The following is an 18,698-nucleotide window of genomic DNA, read 5'->3' on the forward strand; positions in this document are numbered from 1 at the left end:
ATCGCAGCAGCAATGCAACTTAAGGCTTGGCAAGTACCAGCATGCGAGACTGGCTGGGAATTCCAAGTTCCGTTGACCTTTTTGAACCTGAAAATGTGTTAGTTTCTCTATGAGATAGTAGAAGATGGTTCAAATTGAACAGCTGCTGTCAACGGCCATTCTAAGCTGAATGTGCCTGCTCTCGTCAGATCGCAGCAGCAATGCAGCTTAAGGCTTGGCAAGTACCAGCATGGCAGACTGGCTGGGAATCCCAAGTTCCCTTGACCTTTTTGAACCTGAAAATTGTGTTAGTTTCTCTATGAGATAGTAAAAGAAGGTTCAAATTGAACAGCTGCTGTCAACGGCCATTCTAAGCTGAATGTGCCTGCTCTCGTCAGATCGCAGCAGCAATGCAGCTTAAGGCTTGGCAAGTACCAGCATGGGAGACTGCCTGGGAATCCCAAGTTCTGTTGCCCTTTTTGAACCTGAAAATTGTGTTAGTTTCTCTATGAGATAGTAAAAGAAGGTTCAAATTGAACAGCTGCTGTCAACGGCCATTCTAAGCTGAATGTGCCTGCTCTCGTCAGATCGCAGCAGCTTAAGGCTTGGCAAGTACCAGCATGGGAGACTGGGTAGGAATCCCAAGATCCGTTGACCTTTTTGAACCTGAAAATTGTGTTATTTTCTCTATGAGATAGTAAAAGAAGGTTCAAATTGAACAGCTGCTGTCAACGGCCATTCTAAGCTGAATGTGCCTGCTCTCGTCAGATCGCAGCAGCTTAAGGCTTGGCAAGTACCAGCATGGGAGACTGGCTGGGAATCCCAAGTTCCGTTGACCTTTTTGAACCTGAAAATTGTGTTAGTTTCTCTATGAGATAGTAAAAGAAGGTTCAAATTGAACAGCTGCTTTCAACGGCCATTCTAAGCTGAATGTGCCTGCTCTTGTCAGATCGCAGCAGCAATGCAGCTTAAGGCTTGGCAAGTACCAGCATGGGAGACTGGCTGGGAATCCCAAGTTCTGTTGACCTTTTTGAACCTGAAAATTGTGTTAGTTTCTCTATGAGATAGTAAAAGAAGGTTCAAATTGAACAGCTGCTGTCAACGGCCATTCTAAGCTGAATGTGCGTGCTCTTGTCAGATCGCAGAAGAGATGCAGCTTAAGGCTTGGCAAGTGACAGCATGGGAGACTGGCTGGGAATCCCAAGATACGTTGACCTTTTTGAGCCTGAAAATTGTGTTAGTTTCTCTATGAGATAGTAAAAGAAGGTTCAAATTGAACAGCTGTTGTCAACGGCCATTCTAAGCTGAATGTGCGTGCTCTTGTCAGATCGCAGAAGAGATGCAGCTTTAGGCTTGGCAAGTGACAGCATGGGAGACTGGCTGGGAATCCCAAGATACGTTGACCTTTTTGAGCCTGAAAATTGTGTTAGTTTCTCTATGAGATAGTAAAAGAAGGTTCAAATTGAACAGCTGCTGTCAACGGCCATTCTAAGCTGAATGTGCGTGCTCTTGTCAGATCGCAGAAGAGATTCAGCTTTAGGCTTGGCAAGTGACAGCATGGGAGACTGGCTGGGAATCCCAAGTTCTGTTAACCTTTTTGAGCCTGAAAATTGTGTTAGTTTCTCTATGAGATAGTAAAAGAAGGTTCAAATTGAACAGCTGCTGTCAACGGCCATTATAAGCTGAATGTGCGTGCTCTTGTCAGATCGCAGAAGAGATGCAGCTTAAGGCTTGGCAAGTGACAGCATGGGAGACTGGCTGGGAATCCCAAAATATGTTGACCTTTTTGAACCTGAAAATTGTGTTAGTTTCTCTATGAGATAGTAAAAGAAGGTTCAAATTGAAGAGCTGCTGTCAACGGCCATTATAAGCTGAATGTGCGTGCTCTTGTCATATCGCAGCAGCGATGCAGCTTAAGGCTTGGCAAGTACCAGCATGGGAGACTGGCTGGGAATCCCAAGTTCTGTTGACCTTTTTGAACTTGAAAATTGTGTTAGTTTCTCTATGAGATAGTAAAAGAAGGTTCAAATTGAACAGCTGCTGTCAACGGCCATTCTAAGCTGAATGTGCCTGCTCTCGTCAGATCGCAGCAGCAATGCAGCTTAAGGCTTGGCAAGTACCAGCATGGGAGACTGGCTGGGAATCCCAAGTTCTGTTGACCTTTTTGAACCTGAAAATTGTGTTAGTTTCTCTATGAGATAGTAGAAGAAGGTTCAAATTGAACATCTGCTGTCAACGGCCATTCTAAGCGGAATTTGCTTGCTCTCGTCAGATCGCAGCAGCAATGCAGCATAAGGCTTGGCAAGTACTAGCATGGGAGACTGGCTGGGAATTCCAAGTTCCGTTGACATTTTTGAACCTGAAAATGTGTTAGTTTCTCTATGAGATAGCAAAAGAAGGTTCAAATTGAACAGCTGCTGTCAACTGCCATTCTAAGCTGAATGTGCGTGCTCTTGTCAGATCGCAGCAGCGATGCAGCTTAAGGCTTGGCAAGTACCAACAAGGGAGACTGGCTGGGAATCCCAAGCTCCGTTGACCTTTTTGAACCTGAAAATTGTGTTAGTTTCTCTATGAGATAGTAAAAGAAGGTTCAAATTGAACAGCTGCTGTCAACGTCCATTCTAAGCTGAATGTGCCTGCTCTCGTCAGATCGCAGCAGCAATGCAGCTTAAGGCTTGGCAAGTACCAGCATGGGAGACTGGCTGGGAATCCCAAGTTCCGTTGACCTTTTTGAACCTGAAAATTGTGTTAGTTTCTCTATGAGATAGTAAAAGAAGGTTCAAATTGAACATCTGCTGTCAACGGCCATTCTAAGCTGAATGTGCCTGCTCTCGTCAGATCACAGCAGCAATGCAGCTTAAGGCTTGGCAAGTACCAGCATGGGAGACTGGCTGGGAATCCCAAGTTCTGTTGACCTTTTTGAACCTGAAAATTGTGTTAATTTCTCTATGAGATAGTAAAAGAAGGTTCAAATTGAAAAGCTGCTGTCAACGGCCATTCTAAGCTGAATATGCGTGCTCTTGTCAGATCGCAGCAGCGATGCAGCTTAAGGCTTGGCAAGTACCAGCATGGGAGACTGGCTGGGAATCCCAAGTTCTGTTGACCTTTTTGAACCTGAAAATTGTGTTAGTTTCTCTATGAGATAGTAAAAGAAGGTTCAAATTGAACAGCTGCTGTCAACGGCCATTCTAAGCTGAATGTGCCTGCTCTCGTCAGATCGCAGCAGCTTAAGGCTTGGCAAGTACCAGCATGGGGGACTGGGTAGGAATCCCAAGATCCGTTGACCTTTTTGAACCTTAAAATTGTGTTATTTTCTCTATGAGATAGTAAAAGAAGGTTCAAATTGAACAGCTGCTGTCAACGGCCATTCTAAGCTGAATGTGCCTGCTCTTGTCAGATCACAGCAGCAATGCAGCTTAAGGCTTGGCAAGTACCAGCATGGGAGACTGGCTGGGAATCCCAAGTTCTGGTGACCTTTTTGAACCTGAAAATTGTGTTAGTTTCTCTATGAGATAGTAGAAGAAGGTTCAAATTGAACAACTGCTGTCAACGGCCATTCTAAGCTGAATGTGTGTGCTCTTTTCAGATTGCAGCAGCGATGCAGCTTAAGGCTTGGCAAGTACCAGCATGGGAGACTGGCTGGGAATCCCAAGTTCTGTTGACCATTTTGAACCTGAAAATTGTGTTAGTTTCTCTATGAGATAGCAAAAGAAGGTTCAAATTGAACAGCTGCTGTCAACGGCCATTCTAAGCTGAATGTGCCTGCTCTCGTCAGATCGCAGCAGCAATGCAGCTTAAGGCTTGGCAAGTACCAGCATGGGAGACTAGCTGGGAATCCCAAGTTCCGTTGACCTTTTTGAACCTGAAATTGTGTTAGTTTCTCTATGAGATAGTAAAAGAAGGTTCAAATTGAACAGCTGCTGTTAACAGCCATTCTAAGCTGAATGTGCCTGCTCTCGTCAGATCGCAGCAGCAATGCAGCTTAAGGCTTGGCAAGTACCAGCATGGGAGACTGGCTGGGAATCCCAAGTTCTGTTGACCTTTTTGAACCTGAAAATTGTGTTAGTTTCTCTATGAGATAGCAAAAGAAGGTTCAAATTGAACAGCTGCTGTCAACTGCCATTCTAAGCTGAATTTGCTTGCTCTCGTCAGATCGCAGCAGCAATGCAGCTAAAGGCTTGGCAAGTACCAGCATGGGAGACTAGCTGGGAATCCCAAGTTCCGTTGACCTTTTTGAACCTGAAATTGTGTTAGTTTCTCTATGAGATAGTAAAAGAAGGTTCAAATTGAACAGCTGCTGTTAACAGCCATTCTAAGCTGAATGTGCCTGCTCTCGTCAGATCGCAGCAGCAATGCAGCTTAAGGCTTGGCAAGTACCAGCATGGGAGACTGGCTGGGAATCCCAAGTTCCGTTGACCTTTTTGAACCTGAAAATTGTGTTAGTTTCTCTATGAGATAGTAAAAGAAGGTTCAAATTGAACAGCTGCTGTCAACGGCCATTCTAAGCTGAATGTGCCTGCTCTCGTCAGATCGCAGCAGCAATGCAGCTTAAGGCTTGGCAAGTACCAGCATGGGAGACTGGGTAGGAATCCCAAGATCCGTTGACCTTTTTGAACCTGAAAATTGAGTTATTTTCTCTATGAGATAGTAAAAGAAGGTTCAAATTGAACAGCTGTTGTCAACGGCCATTCTAAGCTGAATGTGCGTGCTCTCATCAGATCGCAGCAGCAATGCAGCTTAAGGCTTGGCAAGTACCAGCATGGGAGACTGGCTGGGAATCCCAAGTTCCGTTGACCTTTTTGAACCTGAAAATTGTGTTAGTTTCTCTATGAGATAGTAAAAGAAGGTTCAAATTGAACAGCTGCTGTCAACGGCCATTCTAAGCTGAATGTGCCTGCTCTCGTCAGATCGCAGCAGCAATGCAGCTTAAGGCTTGGCAAGTACCAGCATGGGAGACTGGGTTGTATTCCCAAGTTCCGTTGACCTTTTTGAACCTGAAAATTGTGTTAGTTTCTCTATGAGATAGTAAAAGAAGGTTCAAATTGAACAGCTGCTGTCAACGGCCATTCTAAGCTGAATGTGCCTGCTCTCGTCAGATCGCAGCAGCAATGCAGCTTAAGGCTTGGCAAGTACCAGCATAGGATACTGGGTAGGAATCCCAAGATCCGTTGACCTTTTTGAACCTGAAAATTGAGTTATTTTCTCTATGAGATAGAAAAAGAAGGTTCAAATTAAACAGTTGCTGTCAACGGCCATTCTAAGCTGAATGGGCCTGCTCTCGTCAGATCAAAGCAGCAATGCAGCTTAAGGCTTGGCAAGTACCAGCATGGGAGACTGGCTGGGAATCCCAAGTTCTGTTGACCTTTTTGAACCTGAAAATTGTGTTAGTTTCTCTATGAGATAGTAAAAGAAGGTTCAAATTGAACAGCTGCTGTCAACGGCCATTCTAAGCTGAATGTGCCTGCTCTCGTCAGATCGCAGCAGCAATGCAGCTTAAGGCTTGGCAAGTACCAGCATGGCAGACTGGCTGGGAATCCCAAGTTCCGTTGACCTTTTTGAACCTGAAAATTGTGTTAGTTTCTCTATGAGATAGTAAAAGAAGGTTCAAATTGAACAGCTGCTTTCAATGGCCATTCTAAGCTGAATGTGCCTGCTCTTGTCAGATCGCAGCAGCAATGCAGCTTAAGGCTTGGCAAGTACCAGCATGGAAGACTGGCTGGGAATCCCAAGATCTGTTGACCTTTTTGAACCTGAAAATGTGTTAGTTTCTCTATGAGATAGTAGAAGAATGTTCAAATTGAACAGCTGCTGTCAACGGCCATTCTAAGCTGAATGTGCGTGCGCTTGTTAGATTGCAGCAGTGATGCAGCTTAAGGCTTGGCAAGTACCACCATGGGAGACTGGCTTGGAATCCCAAGTTCTGGTGACCTTTTTGCACCTGAAAATTGTGTTAGTTTCTCTATGAGATAGCAAAAGAAGGTTCAAATTGAACAGCTGCTGTCAACGGCCATTCTAAGCTGAATGTGCGTGCTCTTGTCAGATCGCAGCAGCAATGCAGCTTAAGGCTTGGCAAGTACCAGCATGGGAGACTGGCTTGGAATCTCAAGTTCTGATGACCTTTTTGAACCTGAAAATTGTGTTAGTTTCTCTATGAGATAGTAAAAGAAGGTTCAAATTGAACAGCTGCTGTCAACGGCCATTCTAAGCTGAATGTGCCTGCTCTCGTCAGATCGCAGCAGCAATGCAGCTTAAGGCTTGGCAAGTACCAGCATGGGAGACTGGCTTGGAATCCCAAGTTCTGTTGACCTTTTTGAACCTGAAAATTGTGTTAGTTTCTCTATGAGATAGCAAAAGAAGGTTCAAATTGAACAGCTGCTGTCAACGGCCATTCTAAGCTGAATGTGCCTGCTCTTGTCAGATTGCAGCAGCAATGCAGCTTAAGGCTTGGCAAGTACCAGCATGGGAGACTGGCTGGGAATCCCAAGTTCCCTTGACCTTTTTGAACCTGAAAATTGTGTTAGTTTCTCTATGAGATAGTAAAAGAAGGTTCAAATTGAACAGCTGCTGTCAACGGCCATTCTAAGCTGAATGTGCGTGCTCTTGTCAGATCGCAGCAGCTTAAGGCTTGGCAAGTACCAGCATGGGAGACTGGCTGGGAATCCCAAGTTCCCTTGACCTTTTTGAACCTGAAAATTGTGTTAGTTTCTCTATGAGATAGTAAAAGAAGGTTCAAATTGAACAGCTGCTGTCAACGGCCATTCTAAGCTGAATGTGCGTGCTCTTGTCAGATCGCAGCAGCTTAAGGCTTGGCAAGTACCAGCATGGGAGACTGGCTGGGAGTCCCAAGTTCCGTTGACCTTTTTGAACCTGAAAATTGTGTTAGTTTCTCTATGAGATAGTAAAAGAAGGTTCAAATTGAACAGCTGCTGTCAACAGCCATTCTAAGCTGAATGTGCCTGCTCTCGTCAGATCGCAGCAGCAATGCAGCTTAAGGCTTGGCAAGTACCAGCATGGGAGACTGGCTGGGAATCCCAAGTTCCGTTGACCTTTTTGAACCTGAAAATTGTGTTAGTTTCTCTATGAGATAGCAAAAGAAGGTTCAAATTGAACAGCTGCTGTCAACGGCCATTCTAAGCTGAATGTGCCTGCTCTTGTCAGATCGCAGCAGCAATGCAGCTTAAGGCTTGGCAAGTACCAGCATGGGAGACTGGCTGGGAATCCCAAGTTCCGTTGACCTTTTTGAACCTGAAAATTGTGTTAGTTTCTCTATGAGATAGCAAAAGAAGGTTCAAATTGAACAGCTGCTGTCAACGGCCATTCTAAGCTGAATGTGCCTGCTCTCGTCAGATCGCAGCAGCAATGCAGCTTAAGGCTTGGCAAGTACCAGCATGGGAGACTGGCTGGGAATCCCAAGTTCTGTTGACCTCTTTGATCCTGAAAATTGTGTTAGTTTCTCCATGAGATAGTAAAAGAAGGTTTAAATTGAACAGCTGCTGTCAACGGCCATTCTAAGCTGAATGTGCGTGCTCTTGTCAGATCGCAGCAGCGATGCAGCTTAAGGCTTGGCAAGTACCAGCATGGGAGACTGGCTGGGAATCCCAAGTTCTGTTGACCTTTTTGAACTTGAAAATTGTTTTAGTTTCTCTATGAGATAGTAAAAGAAGGTTCAATTTGAAATGCTGCTGTCAACGGCCATTCTAAGCTGAATGTGCCTGCTCTCGTCAGATCGCAGCAGCAATGCAGCTTAAGGCTTGGCAAGTACCAGCATGGGAGACTGGCTGGGAATCCCAAGTTCCGTTGACCTTTTTGAACCTGAAAATTGTGTTAGTTTCTCTATGAGATAGTAAAAGAAGGTTCAAATTGAACAGCTGCTGTCAACGGCCATTCTAAGCTGAATGTGCGTGCTCTTGTCAGATCGCAGCAGTGATGCAGCTTAAGGCTTGGCAAGTACCAGCATGGGAGACTGGCTGGGAATCCCAAGTTCTGGTGACTTTTTTGAACCTGAAAATTGTGTTAGTTTCTCTATGAGATAGTAAAAGAAGGTTCAAATTGAACAGCTGCTGTCAACGGCCATTCTAAGCTGAATGTGCCTGCTCTCGTCAGATCGCAGCAGTAATGCAGCTTAAGGCTTGGCAAGTACCAGCATGGGAGACTGGCTGGGAATCCCAAGTTCTGTTGACCTCTTTGATCCTGAAAATTGTGTTAGTTTCTCCATGAGATAGTAAAAGAAGGTTCAAATTGAACAGCTGCTGTCAACGGCCATTCTAAGCTGAATGTGCGTGCTCTTGTCAGATCGCAGCAGCGATGCAGCTTAAGGCTTGGCAAGTACCAGCATGGGAGACTGGCTGGGAATCCCAAGTTCTGTTGACCTTTTTGAACTTGAAAATTGTTTTAGTTTCTCTATGAGATAGTAAAAGAAGGTTCAATTTGAAATGCTGCTGTCAACGGCCATTCTAAGCTGAATGTGCCTGCTCTCGTCAGATCGCAGCAGCAATGCAGCTTAAGGCTTGGCAAGTACCAGCATGGGAGACTGGCTGGGAATCCCAAGTTCCGTTGACCTTTTTGAACCTGAAAATTGTGTTAGTTTCTCTATGAGATAGTAAAAGAAGGTTCAAATTGAACAGCTGCTGTCAACGGCCATTCTAAGCTGAATGTGCGTGCTCTTGTCAGATCGCAGCAGTGATGCAGCTTAAGGCTTGGCAAGTACCAGCATGGGAGACTGGCTGGGAATCCCAAGTTCTGGCGACTTTTTTGAACCTGAAAATTGTGTTAGTTTCTCTATGAGATAGTAAAAGAAGGTTCAAATTGAACAGCTGCTGTCAACGGCCATTCTAAGCTGAATGTGCCTGCTCTCGTCAGATCGCAGCAGCAATGCAGCTTAAGGCTTGGCAAGTACCAGCATGGGAGACTGGCTGGGAATCCCAAGTTCCGTTGACCTTTTTGAACCTGAAAATTGTGTTAGTTTCTCTATGAGATAGCAAAAGAAGGTTCAAATTGAACAGCTGCTGTCAACGGCCATTCTAAGCTGAATGTGCCTGCTCTCGTCAGATCGCAGCAGCAATGCAGCGTAAGGCTTGGCAAGTACCAGCATGGGAGACTGGCTGGGAATCCCAAGTTCCGTTGACCTTTTTGAACCTGAAAATTGTGTTAGTTTCTCTATGAGATAGCAAAAGAAGGTTCAAATTGAACAGCTGCTGTCAACGGCCATTCTAAGCTGAATGTGCCTGCTCTCGTCAGATCGCAGCAGTAATGCAGCTTAAGGCTTGGCAAGTACCAGCATGGGAGACTGGCTGGGAATCCCAAGTTCTGTTGACCTCTTTGATCCTGAAAATTGTGTTAGTTTCTCCATGAGATAGTAAAAGAAGGTTCAAATTGAACAGCTGCTGTCAACGGCCATTCTAAGCTGAATGTGCGTGCTCTTGTCAGATCGCAGCAGCGATGCAGCTTAAGGCTTGGCAAGTACCAGCATGGGAGACTGGCTGGGAATCCCAAGTTCTGTTGACCTTTTTGAACTTGAAAATTGTTTTAGTTTCTCTATGAGATAGTAAAAGAAGGTTCAATTTGAAATGCTGCTGTCAACGGCCATTCTAAGCTGAATGTGCCTGCTCTCGTCAGATCGCAGCAGCAATGCAGCTTAAGGCTTGGCAAGTACCAGCATGGGAGACTGGCTGGGAATCCCAAGTTCCGTTGACCTTTTTGAACCTGAAAATTGTGTTAGTTTCTCTATGAGATAGTAAAAGAAGGTTCAAATTGAACAGCTGCTGTCAACGGCCATTCTAAGCTGAATGTGCGTGCTCTTGTCAGATCGCAGCAGTGATGCAGCTTAAGGCTTGGCAAGTACCAGCATGGGAGACTGGCTGGGAATCCCAAGTTCTGGCGACTTTTTTGAACCTGAAAATTGTGTTAGTTTCTCTATGAGATAGTAAAAGAAGGTTCAAATTGAACAGCTGCTGTCAACGGCCATTCTAAGCTGAATGTGCCTGCTCTCGTCAGATCGCAGCAGCAATGCAGCTTAAGGCTTGGCAAGTACCAGCATGGGAGACTGGCTGGGAATCCCAAGTTCCGTTGACCTTTTTGAACCTGAAAATTGTGTTAGTTTCTCTATGAGATAGCAAAAGAAGGTTCAAATTGAACAGCTGCTGTCAACGGCCATTCTAAGCTGAATGTGCCTGCTCTCGTCAGATCGCAGCAGCAATGCAGCGTAAGGCTTGGCAAGTACCAGCATGGGAGACTGGCTGCGAATTCCAAGTTCCGTTGACCTTTTTGAACCTGAAAATGTGTTAGTTTCTCTATGAGATAGTAAAAGAAGGTTCAAATTGAACAGCTGCTGTCAACGGCCGTTCTAAGCTGAATGTGCCTGCTCTCGTCAGATCGCAGCAGCAATGCAGCGTAAGGCTTGGCAAGTACCAGCATGGGAGACTGGCTGGGAATTCCAAGTTTCGTTGACCTTTTTGAACCTGAAAATGTGTTAGTTTCTCTATGAGATAGTAAAAGAAGGTTCAAATTGAACAGCTGCTGTCAACGGCCATTCTAAGCTGAATGTGCCTGCTCTCGTCAGATCGCAGCAGCAATGCAGCTTAAGGCTTGGCAAGTACCAGCATGGGAGACTGGCTGGGAATCCCAAGTTCCGTTGACCTTTTTGAACCTGAAAATTGTGTTAGTTTCTCTATGAGATAGCAAAAGAAGGTTCAAATTGAACAGCTGCTGTCAACGGCCATTCTAAGCTGAATGTGCCTGCTCTTGTCAGATCGCAGCAGCAATGCAGCTTAAGGCTTGGCAAGTACCAGCATGGGAGACTGGCTGGGAATCCCAAGTTCTGTTGACCTTTTTGAACCTGAAAATTGTGTTAGTTTCTCTATGAGATAGTAAAAGAAGGTTCAAATTGAACAGCTGCTGTCAACGGCCATTCTAAGCTGAATGTGCCTGCTCTTGTCAGATCGCAGCAGCAATGCAGCTTAAGGCTTGGCAAGTACCAGCATGGGAGACTGGCTTGGAATCCCAAGTTCTGGTGACCTTTTTGAACCTGAAAATTGTGTTAGTTTCTATATGAGATAGTAGAAGAAGGTTCAAATTGAACAACTGCTGTCAACGGCCATTCTAAGCTGAATATGTGTGCTCTTGGCAGATCGCAGCAGCGATGCAGCTTAAGGCTTGGCAAGTACCAGCATGGGAGACTGGCTGGGAATCCCAAGTTCTGTTGACCTTTTTGAACCTGAAAATTGTGTTAGTTTCTCTATGAGATAGTAAAAGAAGGTTCAAATTGAACAGCTGCTGTCAACGGCAATTCTAAGCTGAATGTGCCTGCTCTCGTCAGATCGCAGCAGCAATGCAGCTTAAGGCTTGGCAAGTACCAGCATGGGAGACTGGCTGGGAATCCCAAGTTCCGTTGACCTTTTTGAACCTGAAAATTGTGTTAGTTTCTCTATGAGATAGCAAAAGAAGGTTCAAATTGAACAGCTGCTGTCAACGGCCATTCTAAGCTGAATGTGCCTGCTCTCGTCAGATCGCAGCAGCAATGCAGCGTAAGGCTTGGCAAGTACCAGCATGGGAGACTGGCTGGGAATTCCAAGTTCCGTTGACCTTTTTGAACCTGAAAATGTGTTAGTTTCTCTATGAGATAGTAAAAGAAGGTTCAAATTGAACAGCTGCTGTCAACGGCCGTTCTAAGCTGAATGTGCCTGCTCTCGTCAGATCGCAGCAGCAATGCAGCGTAAGGCTTGGCAAGTACCAGCATGGGAGACTGGCTGGGAATTCCAAGTTTCGTTGACCTTTTTGAACCTGAAAATGTGTTAGTTTCTCTATGAGATAGTAAAAGAAGGTTCAAATTGAACAGCTGCTGTCAACGGCCATTCTAAGCTGAATGTGCCTGCTCTCGTCAGATCGCAGCAGCAATGCAGCTTAAGGCTTGGCAAGTACCAGCATGGGAGACTGGCTGGGAATCCCAAGTTCCGTTGACCTTTTTGAACCTGAAAATTGTGTTAGTTTCTCTATGAGATAGCAAAAGAAGGTTCAAATTGAACAGCTGCTGTCAACGGCCATTCTAAGCTGAATGTGCCTGCTCTTGTCAGATCGCAGCAGCAATGCAGCTTAAGGCTTGGCAAGTACCAGCATGGGAGACTGGCTGGGAATCCCAAGTTCTGTTGACCTTTTTGAACCTGAAAATTGTGTTAGTTTCTCTATGAGATAGTAAAAGAAGGTTCAAATTGAACCGCTGCTGTCAACGGCAATTCTAAGCTGAATGTGCCTGCTCTCGTCAGATCGCAGCAGCAATGCAGCTTAAGGCTTGGCAAGTACCAGCATGGGAGACTGGCTGGGAATCCCAAGTTCCGTTGACCTTTTTGAACCTGAAAATTGTGTTAGTTTCTCTATGAGATAGCAAAAGAAGGTTCAAATTGAACAGCTGCTGTCAACGGCCATTCTAAGCTGAATGTGCCTGCTCTCGTCAGATCGCAGCAGCAATGCAGCTTAAGGCTTGGCAAGTACAAGCATGGGGGACTGGCTGGGAATCCCAAGTTCTGTTGACCTTTTTTAACCTGAAAATTGTGTTAGTTTCTCTATGAGATAGTAAAAGAAGGTTCAAATTGAACAGCTGCTGTCAACGGCCATTCTAAGCTGAATGTGCCTGCTCTCGTCAGATCGCAGCAGCAATGCAGCTTAAGGCTTGGCAAGTACCAGCATGGGAGACTGGCTGGGAATCCCAAGTTCCGTTGACCTTTTTGAACCTGAAAATTGTGTTAGTTTCTCTATGAGATAGCAAAAGAAGGTTCAAATTGAACAGCTGCTGTCAACGGCCATTCTAAGCTGAATGTGCCTGCTCTTGTCAGATCGCAGCAGCAATGCAGCTTAAGGCTTGGCAAGTACCAGCATGGGAGACTGGCTGGGAATCCCAAGTTCTGTTTACCTTTTTGAACCTGAAAATTGTGTTAGTTTCTCTATGAGATAGTAAAAGAAGGTTCAAATTGAACAGCTGCTGTCAACGGCCATTCTAAGCTGAATGTGCCTGCTCTTGTCAGATCGCAGCAGCAATGCAGCTTAAGGCTTGGCAAGTACCAGCATGGGAGACTGGCTGGGAATTCCAAGTTCCGTTGACCTTTTTGAACCTGAAAATGTGTTAGTTTCTCTATGAGATAGTAAAAGAAGGTTCAAATTGAACAGCTGCTGTCAACGGCCATTCTAAGCTGAATGTGCCTGCTCTCGTCAGATCGCAGCAGCAATGCAGCGTAAGGCTTGGCAAGTACCAGCATGGGAGACTGGCTGGGAATTCCAAGTTCCGTTGACCTTTTTGAACCTGAAAATGTGTTAGTTTCTCTATGAGATAGTAAAAGAAGGTTCAAATTGAACAGCTGAAGTCAACGGCCATTCTAAGCTGAATGTGCCTGCTCTCGTCAGATCGCAGCAGCAATGCAGCTTAAGGCTTGGCAAGTACCAGCATGGGAGACTGGCTGGGAATCCCAAGTTCCGTTGACCTTTTTGAACCTGAAAATTGTGTTAGTTTCTCTATGAGATAGCAAAAGAAGGTTCAAATTGAACAGCTGCTGTCAACGGCAATTCTAAGCTGAATGTGTGTGCTCTTGTCAGATCGCAGCAGCAATGCAGCGTAAGGCTTGGCAAGTACCAGCATGGGAGACTGGCTGGGAATTCCAAGTTCCGTTGACCTTTTTGAACCTGAAAATGTGTTAGTTTCTCTATGAGATAGTAAAAGAAGGTTCAAATTGAACAGCTGCTGTCAACGGCCATTCTAAGCTGAATGTGCCTGCTCTCGTCAGATCGCAGCAGCAATGCAACTTAAGGCTTGGCAAGTACCAGCATGGGAGACTGGCTGGGAATCCCAAGTTCTGTTGACCTTTTTGAACCTGAAAATTGTGTTAGTTTCTCTATGAGATAGTAGAAGAAGGTTCAAATTGAACAACTGCTGTCAACGGCCATTCTAAGCTGAATGTGTGTGCTCTTGTCAGATCGCAGCAGCGATGCAGCTTAAGGCTTGGCAAGTACCAGCATGGGAGACTGGCTCGGAATCCCAAGTTCTGTTGACCTTTTTGAACCTGAAAATTGTGTTAGTTTCTCTATGAGATAGTAAAAGAAGGTTCAAATTGAACAGCTGCTGTCAACGGCAATTCTAAGCTGAATGTGCCTGCTCTCGTCAGATCGCAGCAGCAATGCAGCTTAAGGCTTGGCAAGTACCAGCATGGGAGACTGGCTGGGAATCCCAAGTTCCGTTGACCTTTTTGAACCTGAAAATTGTGTTAGTTTCTCTATGAGATAGCAAAAGAAGGTTCAAATTGAACAGCTGCTGTCAACGGCCATTCTAAGCTGAATGTGCCTGCTCTCGTCAGATCGCAGCAGCAATGCAGCGTAAGGCTTGGCAAGTACCAGCATGGGAGACTGGCTGGGAATCCCAAGTTCCGTTGACCTTTTTGAACCTGAAAATTGTGTTAGTTTCTCTATGAGATAGTAAAAGAAGGTTCAAATTGAACAGCTGCTGTCAACGGCCATTCTAAGCTGAATGTGCCTGCTCTCGTCAGATCGCAGCAGCAATGCAGCGTAAGGCTTGGCAAGTACCAGCATGGGAGACTGGCTGGGAATTCCAAGTTCCGTTGACCTTTTTGAACCTGAAAATGTGTTAGTTTCTCTATGAGATAGTAAAAGAAGGTTCAAATTGAACAGCTGCTGTCAACGGCCATTCTAAGCTGAATGTGCCTGCTCTCGTCACATCGCAGCAGCAATGCAGCGTAAGGCTTGGCAAGTACCAGCATGGGAGACTGGCTGTGAATTCCAAGTTTCGTTGACCTTTTTGAACCTGAAAATGTGTTAGTTTCTCTATGAGATAGTAAAAGAAGGTTCAAATTGAACAGCTGCTGTCAACGGCCATTCTAAGCTGAATGTGCCTGCTCTTGTCAGATCGCAGCAGCAATGCAGCTTAAGGCTTGGCAAGTACCAGCATGGGAGACTGGCTGGGAATCCCAAGTTCCGTTGACCTTTTTGAACCTGAAAATTGTGTTAGTTTCTCTATGAGATAGCAAAAGAAGGTTCAAATTGAACAGCTGCTGTCAACGGCCATTCTAAGCTGAATGTGCCTGCTCTTGTCAGATCGCAGCAGCAATGCAGCTTAAGGCTTGGCAAGTACCAGCATGGGAGACTGGCTGGAAATCCCAAGTTCTGTTGACCTTTTTGAACCTGAAAATTGTGTTAGTTTCTCTATGAGATAGTAAAAGAAGGTTCAAATTGAACAGCTGCTGTCAACGGCCATTCTAAGCTTAATGTGTGTGCTCTTGTCAGATCGCAGCAGCGATGCAGCTTAAGGCTTGGCAAGTACCAGCATGGGAGACTGGCTGGGAATCCCAAGTTCTGTTGACCTTTTTGAACCTGAAAATTGTGTTAGTTTCTCTATGAGATAGTAAAAGAAGGTTCAAATTGAACAGCTGCTGTCAACGGCAATTCTAAGCTGAATGTGCCTGCTCTCGTCAGATCGCAGCAGCAATGCAGCTTAAGGCTTGGCAAGTACCAGCATGGGAGACTGGCTGGGAATCCCAAGTTCCGTTGACCTTTTTGAACCTGAAAATTGTGTTAGTTTCTCTATGAGATAGCAAAAGAAGGTTCAAATTGAACAGCTGCTGTCAACGGCCATTCTAAGCTGAATGTGCCTGCTCTCGTCAGATCGCAGCAGCAATGCAGCTTAAGGCTTGGCAAGTACCAGCATGGGGGACTGGCTGGGAATCCCAAGTTCTGTTGACCTTTTTTAACCTGAAAATTGTGTTAGTTTCTCTATGAGATAGTAAAAGAAGGTTCAAATTGAACAGCTGCTGTCAACGGCCATTCTAAGCTGAATGTGCCTGCTCTCGTCAGATCGCAGCAGCAATGCAGCTTAAGGCTTGGCAAGTACCAGCATGGGAGACTGGCTGGGAATCCCAAGTTCCGTTGACCTTTTTGAACCTGAAAATTGTGTTAGTTTCTCTATGAGATAGCAAAAGAAGGTTCAAATTGAACAGCTGCTGTCAACGGCCATTCTAAGCTGAATGTGCCTGCTCTTGTCAGATCGCAGCAGCAATGCAGCTTAAGGCTTGGCAAGTACCAGCATGGGAGACTGGCTGGGAATCCCAAGTTCTGTTTACCTTTTTGAACCTGAAAATTGTGTTAGTTTCTCTATGAGATAGTAAAAGAAGGTTCAAATTGAACAGCTGCTGTCAACGGCCATTCTAAGCTGAATGTGCCTGCTCTTGTCAGATCGCAGCAGCAATGCAGCTTAAGGCTTGGCAAGTACCAGCATGGGAGACTGGCTAGGAATCCCAAGTTCTGGTGACCTTTTTGAACCTGAAAATTGTGTTAGTTTCTATATGAGATAGTAGAAGAAGGTTCAAATTGAACAACTGCTGTCAACGGCCATTCTAAGCGGAATGTGTGTGCTCTTGTCAGATCGCAGCAGCGATGCAGCTTAAGGCTTGGCAAGTACCAGCATGGGAGTCTGGCTGGGAATCCCAAGTTCTGTTAACCTTTTTGAACCTGAAAATTGTGTTAGTTTCTCTATGAGATAGTAAAAGAAGGTTCAAATTGAACAGCTGCTGTCAACGGCCATTCTAAGCTGTATGTGCCTGCTCTCGTCAGATCGCAGCAGCAATGCAGCTTAAGGCTTGGCAAGTATCAGCATGGGAGACTGGCTGGGAATCCCAAGTTCTGTTGACCTTTTTGAACCTGAAAATTGTGTTAGTTTCTCTATGAGATAGTAAAAGAAGGTTCAAATTGAACAGCTGCTGTCAACGGCCATTCTAAGCTGAATGTGCCTGCTCTTGTCAGATCGCAGCAGCAATGCAGCTTAAGGCTTGGCAAGTACCAGCATGGGAGACTGGCTTGGAATCCCAAGTTCTGGTGACCTTTTTGAACCTGAAAATTGTGTTAGTTTCTCTATGAGATAGTAAAAGAAGGTTCAAATTGAACAGCTGCTGTCAACGGCCATTCTAAGCTGAATGTGCCTGCTCTCGTCAGATCGCAGCAGCAATGCAGCTTAAGGCTTGGCAAGTACCAGCATGGGAGACTGGATGGGAATTCCAAGTTCCGTTGACCTTTTTGAACCTGAAAATGTGTTAGTTTCTCTATGAGATTGTAAAAGAAGGTTCAAATTGAACAGCTGCTGTCAACGGCCATTCTAAGCTTAATGTGCGTGCTCTCATCAGATCGCAGCAGCAATGCAGCTTAAGGCTTGGCAAGTACCAGCATGGGAGACTGGCTGGGAATCCCAAGTTCCGTTGACCTTTTTGAACCTGAAAATTGTGTTAGTTTCTCTATGAGATAGCAAAAGAAGGTTCAAATTGAACAGCTGCTGTCAACGGCCATTCTAAGCTGAATGTGCCTGCTCTCGTCAGATCGCAGCAGCAATGCAGCGTAAGGCTTGGCAAGTACCAGCATGGGAGACTGGCTGGGAATTCCAAGTTCCGTTGACCTTTTTGAACCTGAAAATGTGTTAGTTTCTCTATGAGATAGTAAAAGAAGGTTCAAATTGAACAGCTGCTGTCAACGGCCATTCTAAGCTGAATGTGCCTGCTCTCGTCAGATCGCAGCAGCAATGCAGCGTAAGGCTTGGCAAGTACCAGCATGGGAGACTGGCTTGGAATTCCAAGTTCCGTTGACCTTTTTGAACCTGAAAATGTGTTAGTTTCTCTATGAGATAGTAAAAGAAGGTTCAAATTGAACAGCTGAAGTCAACGGCCATTCTAAGCTGAATGTGCCTGCTTTCGTCAGATCGCAGCAGCAATGCAGCTTAAGGCTTGGCAAGTACCAGCATGGGAGACTGGCTGGGAATCCCAAGTTCCGTTGACCTTTTTGAACCTGAAAATTGTGTTAGTTTCTCTATGAGATAGCAAAAGAAGGTTCAAATTGAACAGCTGCCGTCAACGGCCATTCTAAGCTGAATGTGCCTGCTCTTGTCAGATCGCAGCAGCAATGCAGCTTAAGGCTTGGCAAGTACCAGCATGGGAGACTGGCTTGGAATCCCAAGTTCTGGTGACCTTTTTGAACCTGAAAATTGTGTTAGTTTCTATATGAGATAGTAGAAGAAGGTTCAAATTGAACAACTGCTGTCAACGGCCATTCTAAGCTGAATGTGTGTGCTCTTGTCAGATCGCAGCAGCGATGCAGCTTAAGGCTTGGCAAGTACCAGCATGGGAGACTGGCTGGGAATCCCAAGTTCTGTTGACCTTTTTGAACCTGAAAATTGTGTTAGTTTCTCTATGAGATAGTAAAAGAAGGTTCAAATTGAACAGCTGCTGTCAACGGCAATTCTAAGCTGAATGTGCCTGCTCTCGTCAGATCGCAGCAGCAATGCAGCGTAAGGCTTGGCAAGTACCAGCATGGGAGACTGGCTGGGAATCCCAAGTTCCGTTGACCTTTTTGAACCTGAAAATTGTGTTAGTTTCTCTATGAGATAGTAAAAGAAGGTTCAAATTGAACAGCTGCTGTCAACGGCCATTCTAAGCTGAATGTGCCTGCTCTCGTCAGATCGCAGCAGCAATGCAGCGTAAGGCTTGGCAAGTACCAGCATGGGAGACTGGCTGGGAATTCCAAGTTCCGTTGACCTTTTTGAACCTGAAAATGTGTTAGTTTCTCTATGAGATAGTAAAAGAAGGTTCAAATTGAACAGCTGCTGTAAACGGCCATTCTAAGCTGAATGTGCCTGCTCTCGTCACATCGCAGCAGCAATGCAGCGTAAGGCTTGGCAAGTACCAGCATGG

At 45.3% G+C, this 18,698-nt stretch overlaps 60 pseudogenes; all 60 read left to right on the forward strand.

The window, feature by feature from the left end:
* Positions 1 to 336: 336 nt before the first annotated feature.
* LOC140078621 (5S ribosomal RNA) lies at positions 337 to 455 on the forward strand (annotated as a pseudogene).
* A 432-nt stretch (positions 456 to 887) lies between these two features.
* LOC140096001 (5S ribosomal RNA) lies at positions 888 to 1,006 on the forward strand (annotated as a pseudogene).
* A 1,015-nt stretch (positions 1,007 to 2,021) lies between these two features.
* On the forward strand, positions 2,022 to 2,140 carry LOC140079217 (5S ribosomal RNA; annotated as a pseudogene).
* A 447-nt stretch (positions 2,141 to 2,587) lies between these two features.
* LOC140089926 (5S ribosomal RNA) lies at positions 2,588 to 2,706 on the forward strand (annotated as a pseudogene).
* A 70-nt stretch (positions 2,707 to 2,776) lies between these two features.
* On the forward strand, positions 2,777 to 2,895 carry LOC140090479 (5S ribosomal RNA; annotated as a pseudogene).
* A 70-nt stretch (positions 2,896 to 2,965) lies between these two features.
* Positions 2,966 to 3,084, forward strand: LOC140098195 (5S ribosomal RNA; annotated as a pseudogene).
* A 629-nt stretch (positions 3,085 to 3,713) lies between these two features.
* LOC140084909 (5S ribosomal RNA) lies at positions 3,714 to 3,832 on the forward strand (annotated as a pseudogene).
* A 69-nt stretch (positions 3,833 to 3,901) lies between these two features.
* Positions 3,902 to 4,020, forward strand: LOC140085001 (5S ribosomal RNA; annotated as a pseudogene).
* A 258-nt stretch (positions 4,021 to 4,278) lies between these two features.
* LOC140094116 (5S ribosomal RNA) lies at positions 4,279 to 4,397 on the forward strand (annotated as a pseudogene).
* A 259-nt stretch (positions 4,398 to 4,656) lies between these two features.
* On the forward strand, positions 4,657 to 4,775 carry LOC140084674 (5S ribosomal RNA; annotated as a pseudogene).
* Positions 4,776 to 5,412: 637 nt separating this feature from the next.
* LOC140088068 (5S ribosomal RNA) lies at positions 5,413 to 5,531 on the forward strand (annotated as a pseudogene).
* A 636-nt stretch (positions 5,532 to 6,167) lies between these two features.
* LOC140087404 (5S ribosomal RNA) lies at positions 6,168 to 6,286 on the forward strand (annotated as a pseudogene).
* Positions 6,287 to 6,907: 621 nt separating this feature from the next.
* LOC140090035 (5S ribosomal RNA) lies at positions 6,908 to 7,026 on the forward strand (annotated as a pseudogene).
* Positions 7,027 to 7,096: 70 nt separating this feature from the next.
* On the forward strand, positions 7,097 to 7,215 carry LOC140088908 (5S ribosomal RNA; annotated as a pseudogene).
* Positions 7,216 to 7,285: 70 nt separating this feature from the next.
* LOC140079218 (5S ribosomal RNA) lies at positions 7,286 to 7,404 on the forward strand (annotated as a pseudogene).
* Positions 7,405 to 7,474: 70 nt separating this feature from the next.
* LOC140097157 (5S ribosomal RNA) lies at positions 7,475 to 7,593 on the forward strand (annotated as a pseudogene).
* A 70-nt stretch (positions 7,594 to 7,663) lies between these two features.
* LOC140091711 (5S ribosomal RNA) lies at positions 7,664 to 7,782 on the forward strand (annotated as a pseudogene).
* Positions 7,783 to 8,041: 259 nt separating this feature from the next.
* Positions 8,042 to 8,160, forward strand: LOC140086376 (5S ribosomal RNA; annotated as a pseudogene).
* Positions 8,161 to 8,230: 70 nt separating this feature from the next.
* Positions 8,231 to 8,349, forward strand: LOC140097158 (5S ribosomal RNA; annotated as a pseudogene).
* A 70-nt stretch (positions 8,350 to 8,419) lies between these two features.
* On the forward strand, positions 8,420 to 8,538 carry LOC140091723 (5S ribosomal RNA; annotated as a pseudogene).
* Positions 8,539 to 8,797: 259 nt separating this feature from the next.
* On the forward strand, positions 8,798 to 8,916 carry LOC140091736 (5S ribosomal RNA; annotated as a pseudogene).
* A 70-nt stretch (positions 8,917 to 8,986) lies between these two features.
* Positions 8,987 to 9,105, forward strand: LOC140089546 (5S ribosomal RNA; annotated as a pseudogene).
* Positions 9,106 to 9,175: 70 nt separating this feature from the next.
* On the forward strand, positions 9,176 to 9,294 carry LOC140086388 (5S ribosomal RNA; annotated as a pseudogene).
* Positions 9,295 to 9,364: 70 nt separating this feature from the next.
* On the forward strand, positions 9,365 to 9,483 carry LOC140097159 (5S ribosomal RNA; annotated as a pseudogene).
* A 70-nt stretch (positions 9,484 to 9,553) lies between these two features.
* LOC140091748 (5S ribosomal RNA) lies at positions 9,554 to 9,672 on the forward strand (annotated as a pseudogene).
* A 259-nt stretch (positions 9,673 to 9,931) lies between these two features.
* LOC140091760 (5S ribosomal RNA) lies at positions 9,932 to 10,050 on the forward strand (annotated as a pseudogene).
* A 70-nt stretch (positions 10,051 to 10,120) lies between these two features.
* LOC140096480 (5S ribosomal RNA) lies at positions 10,121 to 10,239 on the forward strand (annotated as a pseudogene).
* Positions 10,240 to 10,308: 69 nt separating this feature from the next.
* LOC140098292 (5S ribosomal RNA) lies at positions 10,309 to 10,427 on the forward strand (annotated as a pseudogene).
* Positions 10,428 to 10,496: 69 nt separating this feature from the next.
* Positions 10,497 to 10,615, forward strand: LOC140091772 (5S ribosomal RNA; annotated as a pseudogene).
* A 70-nt stretch (positions 10,616 to 10,685) lies between these two features.
* Positions 10,686 to 10,804, forward strand: LOC140090975 (5S ribosomal RNA; annotated as a pseudogene).
* A 448-nt stretch (positions 10,805 to 11,252) lies between these two features.
* Positions 11,253 to 11,371, forward strand: LOC140083892 (5S ribosomal RNA; annotated as a pseudogene).
* A 70-nt stretch (positions 11,372 to 11,441) lies between these two features.
* Positions 11,442 to 11,560, forward strand: LOC140087620 (5S ribosomal RNA; annotated as a pseudogene).
* A 69-nt stretch (positions 11,561 to 11,629) lies between these two features.
* Positions 11,630 to 11,748, forward strand: LOC140098293 (5S ribosomal RNA; annotated as a pseudogene).
* A 69-nt stretch (positions 11,749 to 11,817) lies between these two features.
* Positions 11,818 to 11,936, forward strand: LOC140091784 (5S ribosomal RNA; annotated as a pseudogene).
* Positions 11,937 to 12,006: 70 nt separating this feature from the next.
* Positions 12,007 to 12,125, forward strand: LOC140090976 (5S ribosomal RNA; annotated as a pseudogene).
* Positions 12,126 to 12,195: 70 nt separating this feature from the next.
* Positions 12,196 to 12,314, forward strand: LOC140083893 (5S ribosomal RNA; annotated as a pseudogene).
* Positions 12,315 to 12,384: 70 nt separating this feature from the next.
* Positions 12,385 to 12,503, forward strand: LOC140089973 (5S ribosomal RNA; annotated as a pseudogene).
* A 70-nt stretch (positions 12,504 to 12,573) lies between these two features.
* LOC140091799 (5S ribosomal RNA) lies at positions 12,574 to 12,692 on the forward strand (annotated as a pseudogene).
* Positions 12,693 to 12,762: 70 nt separating this feature from the next.
* On the forward strand, positions 12,763 to 12,881 carry LOC140096754 (5S ribosomal RNA; annotated as a pseudogene).
* A 70-nt stretch (positions 12,882 to 12,951) lies between these two features.
* LOC140086724 (5S ribosomal RNA) lies at positions 12,952 to 13,070 on the forward strand (annotated as a pseudogene).
* A 69-nt stretch (positions 13,071 to 13,139) lies between these two features.
* Positions 13,140 to 13,258, forward strand: LOC140087621 (5S ribosomal RNA; annotated as a pseudogene).
* Positions 13,259 to 13,327: 69 nt separating this feature from the next.
* On the forward strand, positions 13,328 to 13,446 carry LOC140091811 (5S ribosomal RNA; annotated as a pseudogene).
* A 258-nt stretch (positions 13,447 to 13,704) lies between these two features.
* LOC140089858 (5S ribosomal RNA) lies at positions 13,705 to 13,823 on the forward strand (annotated as a pseudogene).
* A 259-nt stretch (positions 13,824 to 14,082) lies between these two features.
* Positions 14,083 to 14,201, forward strand: LOC140083894 (5S ribosomal RNA; annotated as a pseudogene).
* Positions 14,202 to 14,271: 70 nt separating this feature from the next.
* On the forward strand, positions 14,272 to 14,390 carry LOC140089547 (5S ribosomal RNA; annotated as a pseudogene).
* Positions 14,391 to 14,460: 70 nt separating this feature from the next.
* On the forward strand, positions 14,461 to 14,579 carry LOC140087622 (5S ribosomal RNA; annotated as a pseudogene).
* A 257-nt stretch (positions 14,580 to 14,836) lies between these two features.
* LOC140088909 (5S ribosomal RNA) lies at positions 14,837 to 14,955 on the forward strand (annotated as a pseudogene).
* Positions 14,956 to 15,025: 70 nt separating this feature from the next.
* Positions 15,026 to 15,144, forward strand: LOC140098146 (5S ribosomal RNA; annotated as a pseudogene).
* A 259-nt stretch (positions 15,145 to 15,403) lies between these two features.
* Positions 15,404 to 15,522, forward strand: LOC140083895 (5S ribosomal RNA; annotated as a pseudogene).
* Positions 15,523 to 15,592: 70 nt separating this feature from the next.
* On the forward strand, positions 15,593 to 15,711 carry LOC140082076 (5S ribosomal RNA; annotated as a pseudogene).
* A 70-nt stretch (positions 15,712 to 15,781) lies between these two features.
* LOC140091823 (5S ribosomal RNA) lies at positions 15,782 to 15,900 on the forward strand (annotated as a pseudogene).
* A 70-nt stretch (positions 15,901 to 15,970) lies between these two features.
* Positions 15,971 to 16,089, forward strand: LOC140096755 (5S ribosomal RNA; annotated as a pseudogene).
* Positions 16,090 to 16,537: 448 nt separating this feature from the next.
* LOC140091499 (5S ribosomal RNA) lies at positions 16,538 to 16,656 on the forward strand (annotated as a pseudogene).
* A 259-nt stretch (positions 16,657 to 16,915) lies between these two features.
* On the forward strand, positions 16,916 to 17,034 carry LOC140078350 (5S ribosomal RNA; annotated as a pseudogene).
* Positions 17,035 to 17,103: 69 nt separating this feature from the next.
* Positions 17,104 to 17,222, forward strand: LOC140090221 (5S ribosomal RNA; annotated as a pseudogene).
* A 70-nt stretch (positions 17,223 to 17,292) lies between these two features.
* Positions 17,293 to 17,411, forward strand: LOC140087623 (5S ribosomal RNA; annotated as a pseudogene).
* Positions 17,412 to 17,480: 69 nt separating this feature from the next.
* LOC140095122 (5S ribosomal RNA) lies at positions 17,481 to 17,599 on the forward strand (annotated as a pseudogene).
* A 69-nt stretch (positions 17,600 to 17,668) lies between these two features.
* Positions 17,669 to 17,787, forward strand: LOC140085165 (5S ribosomal RNA; annotated as a pseudogene).
* A 448-nt stretch (positions 17,788 to 18,235) lies between these two features.
* Positions 18,236 to 18,354, forward strand: LOC140094780 (5S ribosomal RNA; annotated as a pseudogene).
* A 70-nt stretch (positions 18,355 to 18,424) lies between these two features.
* Positions 18,425 to 18,543, forward strand: LOC140087624 (5S ribosomal RNA; annotated as a pseudogene).
* The last annotated feature ends 155 nt before the right edge of the window (positions 18,544 to 18,698 follow it).

This window comes from Engystomops pustulosus, chromosome 9 (assembly GCF_040894005.1).
Source record: "Engystomops pustulosus chromosome 9, aEngPut4.maternal, whole genome shotgun sequence".
In the NCBI taxonomy this organism is placed as follows: Eukaryota; Metazoa; Chordata; class Amphibia; order Anura; family Leptodactylidae; genus Engystomops; species Engystomops pustulosus.